At 43.6% G+C, this 17,062-nt stretch overlaps 1 long non-coding RNA gene across 1 annotated transcript in view; it reads right to left on the bottom strand.

Annotated features, from left to right (window-relative positions):
* LOC309377186 overlaps positions 1–17,062 on the bottom strand; it is a 976,085-nt gene that overhangs the window by 723,626 nt on the left and 235,397 nt on the right. The gene's annotated exons all lie outside the window — the stretch shown is intronic.

Below are 17,062 nucleotides of genomic sequence, written 5' to 3'. Positions count from 1 at the left end.
TCTAAATTATACATTTCTCAGAAGGAACTGCGATGTAAACAACACAAGCAGAAAAGCACAGTTGAGATATCGCAAAAAAAAGGAAAGGGGATAAATACTGAAAGAACTAAATGTACCTTCTGCTTTGTTGTGTTTTTTAAAAACCGTATTGGCATTTTCATGAAAATATATGGGAAACATTTTGCTTAAAAGGCCTTTTCTTTCCCCCTGTTCTATCATGACTCCATATACTGTAATAGCAATCCCAGGTGCAGAGTGCAGACAGGATTGTAGCCCAAACTGGGCCACTGAGAAACAGGATCAGCATGCTCAGGGAAACCCAAAAAATATCAAAATTGGAAATTTAAGCAAGCTTTTAAAAAGCCCAGTGAAAACTGTGTGTGCTATGTAGCCTGGAATGTTTTGTGCCCATTGGAAAAAAGAGGGCCCACAAAAGGCCGCAGGAAACATGCCCTCAAAAAGAGATGGTTAGAGATGGGAGACCCAGGTTCAAATCCTGACTTGGCATGAAGCTCATCTTAGACCAGTCACCACCTCTCACCTTAACCTACCTCAAGGGGTTGTTGTGAGGATATAACAATGAGAAGGAGAATTGTGCAACCTCCTAAAGCTCCTTGGAGGAAAGGTGACATATAAACAGTGCTATTTTTCTGAGGACAGTCAAGGGTACGCAGTACCAGCACCTTTCCCCCCCCCCCCCGAAGAAAAGCACTGGTTAAAGGTGTGGCAATTACTGTAATAACTTCATGGTGAGTACCAGCACTGGATATAAATGTAATCATAATCATCATCTTCTGCTTTGCACAAGGATTGTTTGCTGTTCCTGCTCAGTTCCTGTTTACATTGGCTTTGTCTTTCTTACACTGAACATGCCCCCTTAAACATGTCCACATTTCCTTAGATGCCAGAATGGGACACCCAGAAATCCTTCTGTTCTTAAGAGTAAAAAGATGCAGGCATGATGGTGGCACTTACAAAGCACAGGTAGGTATGAGTTTTTCAAATGCCCACCCCCAAGAAAGCAAAACAACAAGAGCAGCCCTGCAAACTATAGTAACAACAATAATTAAAGCAACTACACCCAGGAAAACCCTCCCAAATGTTCTTATTTCTGCTTGGAGGAAGGAGGTCTGCAGGACATTCTCCAGCGCTGAAGGATCCTGTGCCCCCCCCCCCCAATGTTGTTGGACTCCAATGCCCATCAGCCAAAGTATCAGCAAAGATCCCCCTAAATGCCAGCGTTTGCATATTAAATGTGGGGAGGTCTATGGTCAAGAAATGAATTGATATATTTATTCTGTCTGTCCAAAACTATAGGCATTTTCTTTTCCAGTGCATTTTTTTTACAAAAAAAGGTGAATCTTTTTCTATCCTCTTCCTCTGAGAGAAATCCCAGAAGTAAAAGAGTACAGGTGGTAGGCATCAAAAGTAGAAAGTGATGTTATTTTAATTACTCCCTGAGTATCTTGTGCAGGAAAGCGCATGAGATAATAGTCAACATGCAGCTACAAACTAGCTGATATGGGGAGCTAGGGTCAAGATAAATTTTAAAAGATGAATAGGAAGTTTCCTGTGCAGCTGTTGTGGGAGATTTTAAACAAGGAGAAGGCGGGGAGGGACCACAACTTCATCGAATTGGTATTCATAGAATCAGTGAATATTCAGACTAGAGGAAGGGAAACCTGAAGTTTGGATCAGTGGCATCAGCATGAGTGGATAGTAAGATGCCATCTGCACTATATATTCAAAACAGTATTACAGTGGTACCTTGGGTTAAGTATTTAATTCGTTCTGGAAGTCTGTTCTTAACCTGAAACTGTTCTTAACCTGAAGCACCACTTTAGCTAATGGGGCCTCCTGCTACTGCTGCATGATTTCTGTTCTCATCCTGAAGCAAAGTTCTTAACCCGAGGTAATATTTCTGGGTTAGCGGAGTCTGTAACCTGAAGCGTATGTAACCTGAGGTACCACTGTATACCTCTTTAAATAGTCATGGCTTCATCCCAAAGAATCCTGGGAACTGTGATTTGTTAAGGATGCTGACAACAGGAGACCCCTATTCCCCTCCCATGGGGACCCCATAGTCAAATTCAACTGGACTTAACTGTTCAGGGGATATATATTTTTTACTTTACCTTTACCGTTCTCATAGTTCCCTAGACAGACAATTCAATTGCTAAACCCCTCTGAGGGCCACTTTTCAGATGAGGCCATATTCCCTTCTGGACAACCTTTTGAGGGTCACATGACTATGGTGGGCAGGACCAGAAGCAAAACTGGGTGGAGCAAGAAGTGTATGTTTTACCTTTGTACAAGAGGCTAGTTTCTATGCACTTGTCCATCCCTCTCTGCCCTCCATCCAGGCAAGCAAGTGGCATTATCAGAGTTCAAGGGCTGTTTCCAACCAGGCAGAAACATTCAAGGTGCAAGGCAAGGCCATTGAGGCAGGTGGTCTGGGAAGTGTTCCAAGGAACAGACTGAGAAGCCTTGAGGACCCATTTGCTTGCTCCCAAGTCTGATGCATAAAGGGAACAGAGAGTGGGATGCTTGTTTTCCTCCATCCACCATGTTGTTTTGGCAAACTCCCTCCTGCCCAAAGCGAGCCTACACAGCTCTGATATAGAAAACTCCTCAAGTAAGCTAAAGCCCCCCCTCTGCTTCCTAATAAAACAAATATTGCACACTTCATTTAATCTAAGATATTGAAAGGAACTGCCAGCCCTCAGGTACGTGACTTTAAGCTCCTAAATCTATTGCTTTCTCAGTAAGGGATTAGATATCTTTGGGAGAAAGTAGATGCATCTAGGCAGGGCTTCTTTTAAATCTAAAAATCCCTATCCCAGGATTCCTGATTTCCTTTTTCCCCAGGATTATGATGAAAGCAGTGAGGGGTTGAGTTGGTCTCAGAGGCTGCTGGGGTTTCGCATCCTTTACCAGAGACTCAGGAATCAAATATTGCATCTCATCTCTTAAAGGCGTTCATCCTGCTGAGTTCTGTAAAAGGCTTGTGTTGTATAAGCAATGAAGCACTGCAGCCTTCAAAAATTATTATATAGAAGACTCTGTGAAGTCTCCCATCCTTTTAGAAGACGGACCTCAGCAGTGGCCCAGCAGAATGGTAAGAGCCCAAAATTTATATGTAAAATGTTCCATGTTCAATCCAGTGGTGGTTGGTGCCCAGTCAGACTAGTAGGGCGGAAGGCAGGGACCCCAACAGTAGATGGTGCCAGAGCCAATGGCAGGTGGAGCCAAGTCTAGTTTTGTCTCCATCCTTTTTCCTGCAGAGTTCTGCAAGAGTAACACTGAGATTAAGGAGAAGCTAGTGCCACCCTCTGGGCTGGATGTAAGTAAGAAGGCAGGTGTAGATTAGCTAGGTCACATACACAATTGGTGAACCAGAAGTCATAGGATAAGCCACAAGTCAGAACCAAAGATTTTGGGACACCATAGCTCAGAAAGGTCTTGTTGCTCAAATGAAGCCACCTAGCTGGAACAGGAAGCTTTTTATACTCTCTCCTGTCCAGAAAGATCCAGTGGTCAGCCCTGGTGGGTAGAGTTTGTCCAGCTCCAGAAAACAGCCCTGTAGCTGACAAATAGGTGCTGGAAAAGCAGACATGTCATTTATTTGACCCAGAAAGACCGAGGAACATTTTAAAGACATGGGCAAGGTTGTGTATACAGTGCACTACAAAAATGAAGGCACCACACCCAGGTCTGCAACCTGAATTCATTCTGCGCCACTACTCCAATTTTGCATATTAAATTCCACAGGTTTTCTTTTACTATTCAGCTTAAGTTTGTGTTTTTTTTCAGGGAAGGGAAATAAGCTAGGCAGGGTGCAAACCTCTGGAAACAGCCATCAGCAACCCTACAGATTACTGGGATGTCAGCACACATCATCCACACAAACTCCAGCAGATCATCAGATGGATAAGGACTATAAAGTGCTTTGTTTTTGAAGTAAATTTAAAACTGAGGGCTGAGGTTTTGTGAGGTATTGTATCTTTATTGGGGTGGGGGAGAAAAACATTCTGATTTTACTGTTATCACACTAGCAAAGTTCATCAACTGGCGGAAGGAGTGTGGGGGAAGACTGTTGCCTGAAAATAAACATAGCACTTAAGACAGTCTTCCAAAAACAGATATGGATATTTACCAGCATGAGGACAAAACGTCCTTGCCTCTGGTGATAGCATAAAGTCTGTTATTATTGTTACTTTATTTGCTTTTGACGCAAGCAGCCATAAAGACTTTTTCACTGATTGTTTTGCAGGGCACAAATTCTTTTCCCTTATTTGCAGAATAGTGTTTGCAAACCACACTTAAGCTTGACCCAATACCTGGTTCATCCAGTAAGTTTCATGGATGTAAAGAGAGTGTGATTCCTTTGCTTCTCCACTTTCAGCAACTCACATCCAATTAAGATGGTCTAGAAGAGGAGCGGGGAAGCCCTACAGATGCTGCTGGACTACAACTACCACCATCTCTGATCATGGGCCCCAATTGCTGGGCCTGATGGAGTCCAAAAAGCATCTGGACCTTGAACTTGTTTGGAGGTTCTAGTAGGGGAGCGCAGCTATCGTATACCCTTGACCGAAGAATGGTACACTCCTTCTATCTGGGATGGTCATCCTCTTCCACCGAGCGCGCAGCTCCAGAAGGGACACACATGGAGCGGTGAGGGAGGAAGGGGACACCCGCCTAGTCAGCCAGATCAGCCAAATCAACCCTGGTGGTCAATGGGGTGACAGATGTTGCAGCCAGATCGTCCTCACATCCCAAAAGGCATCTGAAGGGCCACAGGTTAATCCCTGTCCTGCTTTACAGCTGTCTCACAGTCACTACCAGGGGGATAAGCATGGCCAATGGCCTGGGTGATGGGAGCTTTAGTTCAGAGACATCGGGAGGGCCAAGGGTTCTCCAGACCTGCTTTATAACAACATTCACCAACCTGGTGCCTTCCATAAGTTTGGGGACTCCAACCTCCATCATGCCAACATGGCCAATGCTAAGGGATGATGGAAATTGCAGTCCAAAATGTATAAAATGCACCAGGATGGGGAAGACTGCTTTAGGGCACAAGGAATGCCCTTCTGAATCAGATGGAGGTCCACCTAGTCTAGGATTCTTCAGAACTAATTTAAACAACCAGCAACCCGCCCAGAAATTGGCCAAAGATCTAAACCACGGTCTTTATTTTATTGTGGACTGGCACAAGCAAAAAGGTGTTGTCTACAGTAAATGGGGACAGTTGGAAATTATCCTTCAGTTGACAGTGGAAATGTGGTAAAACCATGCTTTTGGTTACCCATACATTCAGTGGTGGCTGGTGCACAATGGGACTGATAGGGCAGAAGGCAGAGAGACAGACAATAGACGGTGTTAAAGTCAATGAAAGGTGGAGCCAATGAATTCAAGTATTGTCCTGCTGAGTTTTGCAAGGGCAACACTGAGATTAACAAGGAGGAAGTTGACAGCCAGCATCAGACCCTGGACTGGTTGTAAGAAGGTTGGCCTGGCTGAGTTTGGTGGGGCACTTTCCCATTTGCCCTAATGGACCAGCTTCCGCTTCTCAGCCTATTTTCTGGGCTGTTCCCATATGAAACACAGATGCCAGAAGAAAGTTGGCTTGACTAAGGTCTCCTAAGTGGGCTTGTGACAGAGGTAAGATTGGAGCGAGTGACTTCCCAGTTTACACTTACTTATTTTATTCATTTATTGCATTTGAATTCCATTTTTCTTCCAAGGAGCTCAAGGAGCCATGGTTTCCGCCCCCCAAAACAACAACCCTGTGAGATGGGATAGGCTGAGAGGCAGTGACTGGCCCGAGGTCACCCAGTGAGCTTTAATGCCAAGTGCAGATTCAAACCCCGGTCTTCCAGGCCCTAGTCCGACACTCTAACTACTACACCACACTAGCTCCTATATAGCACCCATACTACATGAGCTCTCCCTTCACAAGGAAGTGCTATTATTAGGTTTTTAAAAATCAAAGAACCCACCAATCCAGCCCGGCCCAGCCATGACTCGTCTTGGCCTCAAATTGCATCCCACTTGACTAACACACTCTTGTAATTTACACGACTGCTTTGACTTGAGCTGCACGCACCCAAATAGACTGTTTGCGATGCACACTATCCATTATGCAGAGGCAGAGGTCAAACACAGAGCAATTCTATACCTTTGAACAGAAGCATTGTTCTTGGCAGTGACAGGGAAGGGGGGCGGGGGCAAGCGCAGCACCACATCCAAATTGCTGAAAGCTTTTCTCATGGCAGAAGAAAAAGCTGTCAGATTAACAGCTGAATACAGAACGCTCGGCCATCATATATCCTTCTCATTCAAGTAACATGAAACCCTGGCAGAGAGGGAGGGGGAGGGAGAGGAGAGGTGAAGTTGGAACTGTGTCAGATTTTTTAAAGCTGGAAAAAGCCTTGTCAATGTGCAACAAAGAAAGCCAACCATTTATATTGCTCCAGCAGTGCTAGTGAAATAAAAAAACAAAGCGCTCTCTCTCACACACCCACAGAAGCAAGCCCTCTCACTCTTACACACAAACGATTTTGAAAGCTTTCACAAAAATAAGATTAAAGTGGTTTTCAAAATATATATCTATATTTGCACATGGTTGCAGATGCTAATAATCCATCTCTGATTCAGGGAAGCTCATTTGTGAGTATCCCTCTTGGATTAAACAAACAAAATTATGGGTTGGTTTCCACCATTAGAAGAGCAGTCTACTCAGCCTGGTTTTTGCTGATTCCCTTTAAGTTGGGGGAGAGGGTTGTAGCTCAGGGATGGAGTGTCTGCTTTGCATGCTGAAGGTCAATGTTTCAGTCCCCAGCATCTCCAGGTAGGGCTGGGAGAGACCCCTCTCTGAAATCCTGGTGAGCGGCTGCAGGTCAGCGTGGACAAAACTGGGTTTGATGGACCAGCATCCTACTCAATCTAAGACAGATTTCTCTGGTCTTCCTTCTGCATTGTATCTCATATTGCTCCAGATGCCCCCCCCAACCCTCAGGAAAAGCTTTTCCAGGGAGAGCTTCAGTGGGTAGGAGATATCAGTGGAAATATCTGGGTAGGTGCCTTGCCTTCTGTAAGGCAGTAGTAGGGTACCCATGGCCCTCCAGATGTTCTTGGATTCCAGCTCCCATCAGCCCCAGACCCAATGGCCAAGTATAATGCAAGTCTAACCACATCTGGATAGCCCCCACATTGGCTCCCCTGATACAGACAGAAGTAGGCTACATGGACCAGTAGTCTCACCTGGTATGTGGTAGCTTCCCCTGATGCTTCCAAGAACATCTATCACCCAAAGCAGAGACTCTCCTTTTGATCCCAAGGGGCTGATGTGTTCATTTTGAGGTCTATGGAAACATAGGTAGTTGCCTTATACAAGGAAGATATAAAGTACTTATACAAGGTAGTTTCTATCAAACCCACTGTCATCTATTCTGATGGACAGCAGTTTTCCAGAACTCTCAGGCACAAGTCTTTAACATCACCTGCTACTGAAGGTGGAACACAGGTCCTTCTGCCGGAAACTTGTATGTTCTACCAGTGAACTTCAGTGCTGCATCTATGGGCTATGGAAGTGGAGCAGAACTCTGAAAAGGTTGCAGAATTGTCATGCAGAATTGTCAAGAAGCATTTCCCATTTTCCTCCACATAGGAATGACTGCAGAGGGAGCAGTTTACCAGGGACCCAAACCAGAAAAATCAAATGGCCTGAATACACTGCTTTCTTTGGCTACCTGTGACCTCCAGAGTGAAAAGTTTTCCTTCTAGGAATCCAAGTTTTGAATACTGTATACCTAACGTAGAAGCAACTCTTTTATTTTAATTGCACCAGGTGATAACCATTGCTGATGGTTGCCAGGAAGGAAGCAGATGGCACCAATAAAAAGGCAGCGCTGAAGTTTACCCCATCGTAACAAGGCAATAAAAACACCATAATAGAATTATTTCCTATTTGCTGTGGAAGCAGAGCCTCAACTGTTTGCTAAAGCTCTTCACTTTTCAGCCCTTTTTTGTCTCACAGCTCAACAACCCCAAAACCTTGTGTTACCTTTAAATCAGAAGTGAGGAACCTCAGGCCCAGGAGCCAAATGTGGCCCCCAATGGCCTCTCTATCTAGCTCTCAGGATTCTCCTTGTCCATACCTACTCTTCAGGCTACTGGCTCTGCTCTTCACCCTTCTTGAGTGCTTTCTGCTGCTGGAAGGTGTCCTTGAATTGTGATAATGTCCCCCACATGCTTAGATGAAGAAGGCAAATATGTATGTGGTGTGTGTGTAGAACGTTTTGTGGGTTGTGGGGCTGGATTGGAGCCTATTGTCAGGGTCATGTCCATCATTCTGCCCCCTTTGCCTTTGGGCATGCCCACCACTGTTATCCAGTCCCTTGAAGGTTCTCCTATAAGAAATGTGGCCCTTGAACTGGAAAAGAAGTTCTCCACTCCTGCTTTAGATCACCACAATGCCATTTCTGTAATGCACTGAAAGATCTATTAGCATCCTCCCCTCTTTTCTGTACCAAAAGTAAAGACTCTGATGCCAGGATCTCTTGGGTTCAGTGTGCTATTAGCATCTAGACTTCCTCTGTGTTTGTAGGTGAGTGGAGATGGATGACGATGGTCCCCAGTTGCAGGACAGCCACTCTGGACCCCTATTTGTTCACATGTACTCCCTCCCCACTCCCAAATCTCATTTGCAGTCTTGCCAGAGGAACAACCAAGTCGCTGAGATACAGTTTATAGTTATCCCTTGCTTGATATATTGAGAATGCATTGCAAGATATAGTGATCCAATGATCAGTTCTCACACTGATCCAAACATCCCTTTCTGCCTGCTTACACTACTTTCATGATCAACAGAGTGTGCCAATTGCCTTAATTTCCCCCCATCTCCCCTTGAATATTTTATTCTAAACACCTGCAAAATGAAATCTCTCCTGCTTCCTGTGAACTGCCAAACTCTTCAGTATCAAAAAAAACAAAAAACACAGATATAATTTTTCACTATACTACTCCAACCACCACCATCACAGCCCTCCAGTTTCATTAACACAACCACACCTGGGCTGGATAAAGAATGGAATGAGATAGAGCCTTCTTTATTTTGCGGCTTTTTCTCTCCTGCTGTGGCACTCTGTCTCTCTGCCAGGCAAGTAATCTACACATTCTCCTGAGTCTGGAGAAAGCCTGTTGCCTTTTGCTTATATGGCAAAGAAAGGAGATGGAAGAAATTATTTCCTGAATAGACAACACCTTTCAATGCATGAAGAGGTTGTGGATGAACACACACACATACACACACACACACACACACACACACACCTTACAGTGATCCAGTAATAATATACAGTGAAATGCACACAGAGAGCATTTGTTACTTCTTAGCCTTGCAAATGACATCATTTTTACATCTCTATTGGAGTTTGTTGGGGCTTCTGGGAGCCAGATAAAGTGGCTTCAGGCCACTAGTTGGCCATTTATGCCTCAATACACTGGAGTCTTTGGGTACTATTCATTTCAATGGTCCCATCTATGCCAGTGCAGTAGTATGCTCTGGATAACACGCTCTCCTTAACGTAAGAGAGACTGTAACATGGGCTGCTGCAGAACACAGTGTCAGGAGTCAAAAGACTCTGCAGATCAATGGAAAAGCTGTTTCTATGGATCAATGCCAGCCTGCCCATGAGCTGGGGTGAAGCAGGTACCTTGGGTGGCAGAATCCCATGGAGTTGCATGGCTGCAGAGACTGCTTCCAGCAAGATCTCATGGAAGTCTCGTGAGATATCGCTGGAAGCTGCCTCCATCGTGCAACCCCAATAAGCAAGGCTTCAGGGCAAGGGGTAGTGGCCTCAGGTGGCAAAATGGAATGAGCCAACCCTACTGTGGCTGGACAGAAACAGCTATAATTTACTTAACTGATATAATCACCTCTATACTATTCTATGAACCTGCTTAATGTTTGGCTGTATCATTGCCATTGTGTATGCCTGGAATGTTTCTTGGCGGGTGGGGGAATATGGGGATTGCTTGCTCTAAGCATTTTCAGAAGCTGAAAAACTGCCAAGAACCAGGGTATGCAAATTTAACAACCAAAGCAATTGACCTATCGGAGAAAAGCTAAATGAACTAGTTAAGGCATTTGCAACATTATTCCTATTGTCTCATCTCCAGCGTAGGGTGATTAAAAGAGTGTGTGTCGATGGCTACCAGCTTAGCTGGTTTTAAAAGGGAATTAGACAAATCCATGGAAGCTAGCAATGGATGATAGACATCTGAATAAACTGAACTGAAATAGTGCAAAAGCTACAAATTGCATCCAGGATCAGAAGTAGCATAGCCTCTGAATAGCAGTCACTGGGGGACAGCAGTGGAAGAGGACAGCGGTGTATGTGTCCTGCTTCTAGACTTCCCATAGGCATCTGATGCATGCTTGACTAGATATGCCTGTGATCTGATCCATCAGGGCTCTTCTTATGCCCCTATTGACTGAATTATCAAACACTAGACTGATCCCATTCGTGTCCCTTAAGTAACCCACTTTCTCCTCATACGGCAAGCTTCTAAAGAAAAGAAAAGTTTAAGTTGACACAAATCTAGGAGAATGTGATTAGTGAGTAGATGAGAGAAGAACAGGGTTTCAAGCAAAAAAAAAAATGAGTCAGCAGGAATGTGTGTCTCCCAGGCACTGAAGGGAATGAGTCAGCATTTCTATCTCTCATAAAAGGTCAGAAGCAAATTTGTACACCTCCTACAACATCCAACATTTTTAGTCACGATGGAGGCGTTTGCACACTCTTGTGATGATGCCTCACAGCTCCCTGGTAGCTCTGCCTCATCCGCGGCATTTGGAAGGATATATATATATATAAATGATAAAGTGTTTACACAGCTTTTGCCTATAATTCTTTTCGTGGATGTGGAGATCAGGAAAGCAAGGGCCTGGTATCAGGGACGTAAGGAACAGAATAGAACTGTCTCAATCCCTCCTGTGGTATCAGTGAGTACATGAGGAGAGAGCAGAATTCGGTCACTGGACACCCCTCCCCCAATAATGATGCACCTGCTGTGCTATACATTTGAGGCAACAGAATGCCAGTTTAAACAGCCCTGGTGTCCTGCAAAGAATTCTGGGAGCTGAGAGTTGTTGAGGGCCCTTATTCCCCTTTGAGCTACCATTCTGGAGTGGTTTAACAATCAGTTCTTCTTCCCAGGGAGCTGCTATTGATGAATAAGTTGCAAAAAAAGGAGCACAGATTTGCATATGCTCATTTATTTGCATGAATGTAAAGCTAGGATATAGTTAAACAGAAATGCAATACATCTTATCTTAGTGGGGAAGACTATAAACAGGGGTGGATCTACACACAGGGGGGAAGAACACTATAAATAAGTCGTAAATTATGTCTTTATAACTAAAGGGGGGAAACCCTATGGAAAATTGCGTATAAAAATTTCCTGCTCTCCGGCGCCATCTGGTGTTGTATGTTTATAGTGCATTCGAATCATTGTTTCTTTACTAATGTAGCTGAGCTCCAAGTGTCCCGTTTGCCTGCTCAGGCTGCTATCCTAATTCTATGGGTGGACAACTTCAAGGCCCTCACAGATGTCCCTTTTTCGGGTTCTTTATCTTTTATCCAGATTTGGATCAGATAGCCCTTCAAAAGTAGAAGATGCCTTGAAGCAGAGAACTATCCTTGGTAAAGGTAATAAAATACCTCACAGATATGTTTAGATCATAATGTTAGAGGCAAGTGGGGCACATTAAGCCAGAACTTTTCCATCAGACAGCTTGGTCAGAACCAAAATAGTCTTTTTTATAGAAATGAGACCCGCTTCCTAGCCCAGTTTGAAGTCTCTTCAAGAGGTCCCAGGGAAAATATAAAGTGAAGGGAGATGGTTGGGAAATAACTCTGGAGGAAAGCAGAAAGGCCACCTCCAAACACGGCACTATAAAGGAACAAGCTAAAAGAGAAGCATAAAGGGCTTTCTCTGCATTGTTGTTTCTGAGCCCAATTCCCGAGTCAGAAACTGGAGCCTGCCCTCCTGGTTCATAGATTAAAACCAAACAAGAGGTATTTTTATTTCTTGAAAAGGGACCAAACAGGTTTCGAAGAAAAGCAAAACTGCAGAGCAGAATATGGGGTGACTATTTCATCTCCAAGGTAGGATTTTCATCCAGATATATAGTAAAGACAATGTTAGGGCCAGGCTGGCTGACATATAACAAGTGTGAAGATCCACTAATGATTGAAGGGACAAAAAGATTCAAGAGCAAACTTTGCGAGGGGGAGGGGAGTTGGAATGCAGAGATGTCTCTGTGCATACTTATGAACATGCAAATGCAGACTTCGTTCCCTCACCATGTTGCCTAAATTCCTACCATTAGTGCAGTGCAGGTGGAGAATGACATCAGAAAAGCAAGAGATTCGATACTATATGATTGCTTTGAAACTGAGCCAAACCAAGATGTCTAAAGAGCAACATGGAGAATGGAGTGTTAATAAGTGTCTGTCCAATGTGAATATTTTCATTTATCCCCCACCAATATAGGATGCTTCCATCACTTTTCTGTAGAGTCCTTCAACTATTCTTCCACCCAACTAAACCGCATGAAGACATGGCACAAGTCTTCCAAAGGTCACTACAAATAATTGCTAACCACTGCCCCTTGTGGCTACCTTGAAATGGAATCCCAACATATCATGTTTCAACCCTGATAGGTTATCCCCTTCTGGCTGGCTTCTAGCACTGTATTATGGAACAGAAATGGAGAAAAGAGAGGGGGAGATCTTTGAAGCTGATATATGCAAAATGTTAGAAGGCAGTGGAAAAATATTATTTTGGGGGAAATTAAATACTCTTGCCTAGTTTTCCTTGGCTAATTACCATCCCTTCTTAGCTGTTTAAGTAACTGCTCATTTAGATCAGTGAATGATTGCTCTGAGATTAGGGCATGGGGTAAATCTTTCTGCTGGGAATAATCTAGTTATGCTACTGTTTATTTGAAGCAGTGATAAACAGAGAGATTTTGCCTCCATATGTGCCAAGCAAAAAGAACGAGAGGAATAATTAACGAAGTCTCACACTTTTGCCAATAAATTATTAACTTCAGCTGCAAATTCATGGCTTTCATTAATAACAAGACTTCAGGAAAAAATAATCACAACCCATTTAAATAAGTTGCACTGAGCACCCTCCTTGTCTCTTTAAAGCTGTTTAATATTGTTGCCATTTGATCCACTGGGAATGGCATTTTGTGTCCCATTATTTATAATTTACAGAAATTAATTATGCTTCTAATTAACAGCATGCAAACAAATTATTGCTCAAATAGTTATTTATTCAGTTGCAAGACATAAGCCTTTTTACACTGTGTATAGAAGCACATAAAATCAGCCTTTTGTTTTTAGGGAAGGAAAAACTTTCCCCTCCCTTCCTTGTGCTTGTTATTCATTTATTTCCCTTGGATTCTAAGGTTCGTTAAAGTTTGGTTCCAAAATACATCTCAAGCAGTTGGGAATTATTCATCTGGCAGTTATTCAATTATTTAATCAAAAATGCAATATAAACAACTTTATATGTGCATTAAAGCAGGATCCTGTTCAGAGCAAAACAGAATGCAACAAAATCCAAAAGGAAACTTTAATAGGAATTAATTCAAAAACACACTTCATCCGTGCCAGCAATCAGTGAAATGAACATCTGCAAATTGTGGCAAACTAACAACCTAAAGGGACGCAGGTGGCGCTGTGGGTTAAAGCCTCAGCGCCTAGGACTTGCCGATCGAAAGGTCGGCGGTTCGAATCCCTGCGACGGGGTGCGCTCCCGCTGCTGGGTCCCAGCGCCTGCCAACCTAGCAGTTCGAAAGCACCTCCAGGTGCAAGTAGATAAATAGGGACCGCTTACCAGCGGGAAGGTAAACGGCGTTTCCGTGTGCGGCTCTGGCTCGCCAGATGCAGCTTTGTCACGCTGGCGACGTGACCCGGAAGTGTCTCCGGACAGCGCTGGCCCCTGGCCTCTTAAGTGAGATGGGCGCACAACCCCAGAGTCTGTCAAGACTGGCCCGTACGGGCAGGGGTACCTTTACCTTTACCTTTTTAACAACCTAAAAAGGGTTCTTTTGGGGGGAAATTCAGGAAAACTACATTTCAGACAGCCTAAATGCAACCTTCGTCATATAGTGTTGCACATCCTCCTTCCTCTGAAGTCTTTCAAGCATTGGTTTTTCCATACTAGATCACAGACAATTTGACATTTTTGTTGGGCAGCGATTTCATATTGGATCCCTTGGCTTCTTAGACAAATCAGTGGTGCTGCATTCATCACCAGAGGTCCTTCTCCATGTGCCTTCTCCAAGGGAGGTCCATACAGTGGCAAGAATAGGCCTTTTCAGTGGTGGCTCCCTGCTTCTGGAATGCTCTCCCCAGGAACGCATGACTGATGCCATGACTGGCTACTTTTAGGTGTCAAGCAAAAACATTTCTTTTCAGCCAGCCTTCGGTCTTTAACCAGGAGAGTTCTAGACAGGTAAAACACAGCAGAGAGCTCTGGTCTGTGGCTAGGTTTAGCTAAGATGTTGATCCAACACTTGACATGCAGCCTGTATTTTCCTCCTGAAGAACAGGGCAAGTGCACTTATTTGCACAGTTGACAAGGCTCTGGACTGGACAAGCAAATTTCAAATTAGGAATGTAGGGATCTGCCTTATACTGAGTCATTCCATGGATCCACATTGTCCACACTGACTGACAGTGCCGCTCCTGGGCTTCAGGCAAGGGACACTCACGGCACTATCTGGAGATGCTGGGGTCTGAACCTGGGACCTTCTGCGTGCTAAGGGAGAAGATCTACCACTGAGCTATAGCTGTCCACCAAACTGATACATAATTTCACCTAAAATTCCAGATTTTGAAATTTTTTAAAAAATCTGATCCTTCTATTAGAAAAGGATAAGTGCAAAAATAATTTGTCTCCCCCTTTTTTATAACAAAATAGATGAATTCTGGTTCAAAAGCCATCTCAGTGGAAGAGTTACAATAGAGTCATAGTCCGTGTGTTTCAGCAGGTTGGGGGGGGGGGGGATACCGGCTCCTTTCTGATTCCATAATTATCATGATCTGCTCTTATGATCCATCACTGATAGAGCAGTAGGTAAAACAGGAATAAATCACAGTTATTTATATTGCAGCAAATCACAGGAGAAAGTATCACAAGGAGTTATAATTCACATTCACATCAGGCAATAATTATACATGCACTGCATTACATTTTTAGCAGAGGTATAACAGGAGGGTAGTAATTCATTATCCAATGAGAGGAATCAAAACAAATGCTTGCGAGTCTTTCTGCACCCTGAATATTGGCAATGTCATTTAAGTTCCTAGAATGAGCATGCCGTGTAAAACTACCTGTAAATTAACCTAATACATTTTAATATAACTTTGGCATAAAAGTCTCTTAGGGAAGGGCTTTTAAATTCATGAGCCTGTTAAAAACGCATCTGACATGCTTGAAGAACATGCATTTCCTCTGGTTCCTCTGTTTTACTTTGGGTAATTCCAGCTTGAGTTTGTTGGTGGAATGCTGTTCATGGATCTTCATTTTCAGAAGGATATAATGGACTGATAAGTGGTAGACTTGGGTTGGAAGAGCTGGGTTCAAATCCGCACTCCTCTGTGAAAGGAATGGGGGAGAGATTTAAATCAGTTCACATTTGAAGGCAAGCATACATGATTCACATTTCCCAAAACAATGCAAGAATTGAAAAGCACCCATCCTTCAAAATCCTAACTTTGCAACACCAAATAATGGGCACAAAATGCATGTACTGCATAAACTGCATATATTTGTGAAAATAGCATGCAAAAAATGCATTATATTTGAGGAAACTCTTTGTAAAATTGTGTATATAAGACAAAATTGCATGCAAATCTGTGCACATTAGGAGAAATTTGTACTAAAGCACATTTGTAATGTGGCAGGCACCTACGCTTTGGAACTCCCAGCCTCTTGAGATCAAGCATGAGGCATGTGAAGGAAGGTCTAAGGTGGCTTGGGAAACTTCTCCACACTAGACTTGCCACCACCTCACAAGTTGCAGTGGGGTGGTGAGGATAGCACTACTATGCTGCACTGAAATCCTTGGCCCATATAAAGCATGCAGGAATGTTATCGGCTGTGCTAGGCCTACCATATATGTTCAAGTTCACAGCAAGGTGAAAGCCTGCCATCGGTGGGTTCTAGATCTATTCTAGAAGTGCTTCCACCCCAATTGGAGCAAAGGGTTCCAATGTTGACAATACTGAGCTAGATGAATCATTGGTCTGGCTCAGTATAGTGCAGATACCTGTCATCCTGTCCTTATGTTCCTAAGTAAGCAATGATGGTCTTAACTTAGATGGTTTTAAAGAGGGTTCTTGATGGCTACTAGCCATGATGGCTATATTCTGCCTCCACAGTTGGAGGCAGCAATGCTTCTGAATAAGGGAGAGTATTCTTGTGCTCGGCTCCTGCTTGCGAGTTTCCCACAGGCATCAACGGTGAGAACAGGATGCTGGACTAGGTAGGCCATTGGCCTGATCCAGCAGGCTCTTCTTGCGTTCTTACATTAAACTTTGCAAAATACTCTTATGGGATGGCATTCTTAGACATCCCCTCATCCCGGAGGACATTGTCTTCAACTAGACAAAATTCCCATCAATTCTGGATCTGGCCCTAGCTTTGAGAAGCAACATCTTCTGTCTCTTTCTCGCTCGCTCTCCCCCTCCCCAACACACCCTTTCATCTGATAAATAGCTCATTTTGCAATCACGATCATATAATTTAGCATGTTGACAGGTGCATAAGCTACACATGAGCTTTATATAAATATTAAACAGCCTTCCTCAGACTGAAAGCTCTGAAATGAAACACCGTTTTTTTTCTCCCTCCCAGCTCTGCCTTAATAGCTATACTCAAAAGAGAAGGTTGCCAGTGAAGAAAAGAAGATTTCTCTAGTGGCAGTAGCTCAGGGCAATTTGGTTAGATTGTATTTGGTCTTCATGACTAT

The sequence above is a fragment of the Podarcis melisellensis genome (assembly GCF_964234715.1).
Source record: "Podarcis melisellensis genome assembly, chromosome: 8".
Classification (NCBI taxonomy): Eukaryota; Metazoa; Chordata; class Lepidosauria; order Squamata; family Lacertidae; genus Podarcis; species Podarcis melisellensis.
The sequence above is the reverse complement of the archived record's forward strand: the minus strand, read 5'-3'. Positions and strand labels throughout refer to the sequence as shown.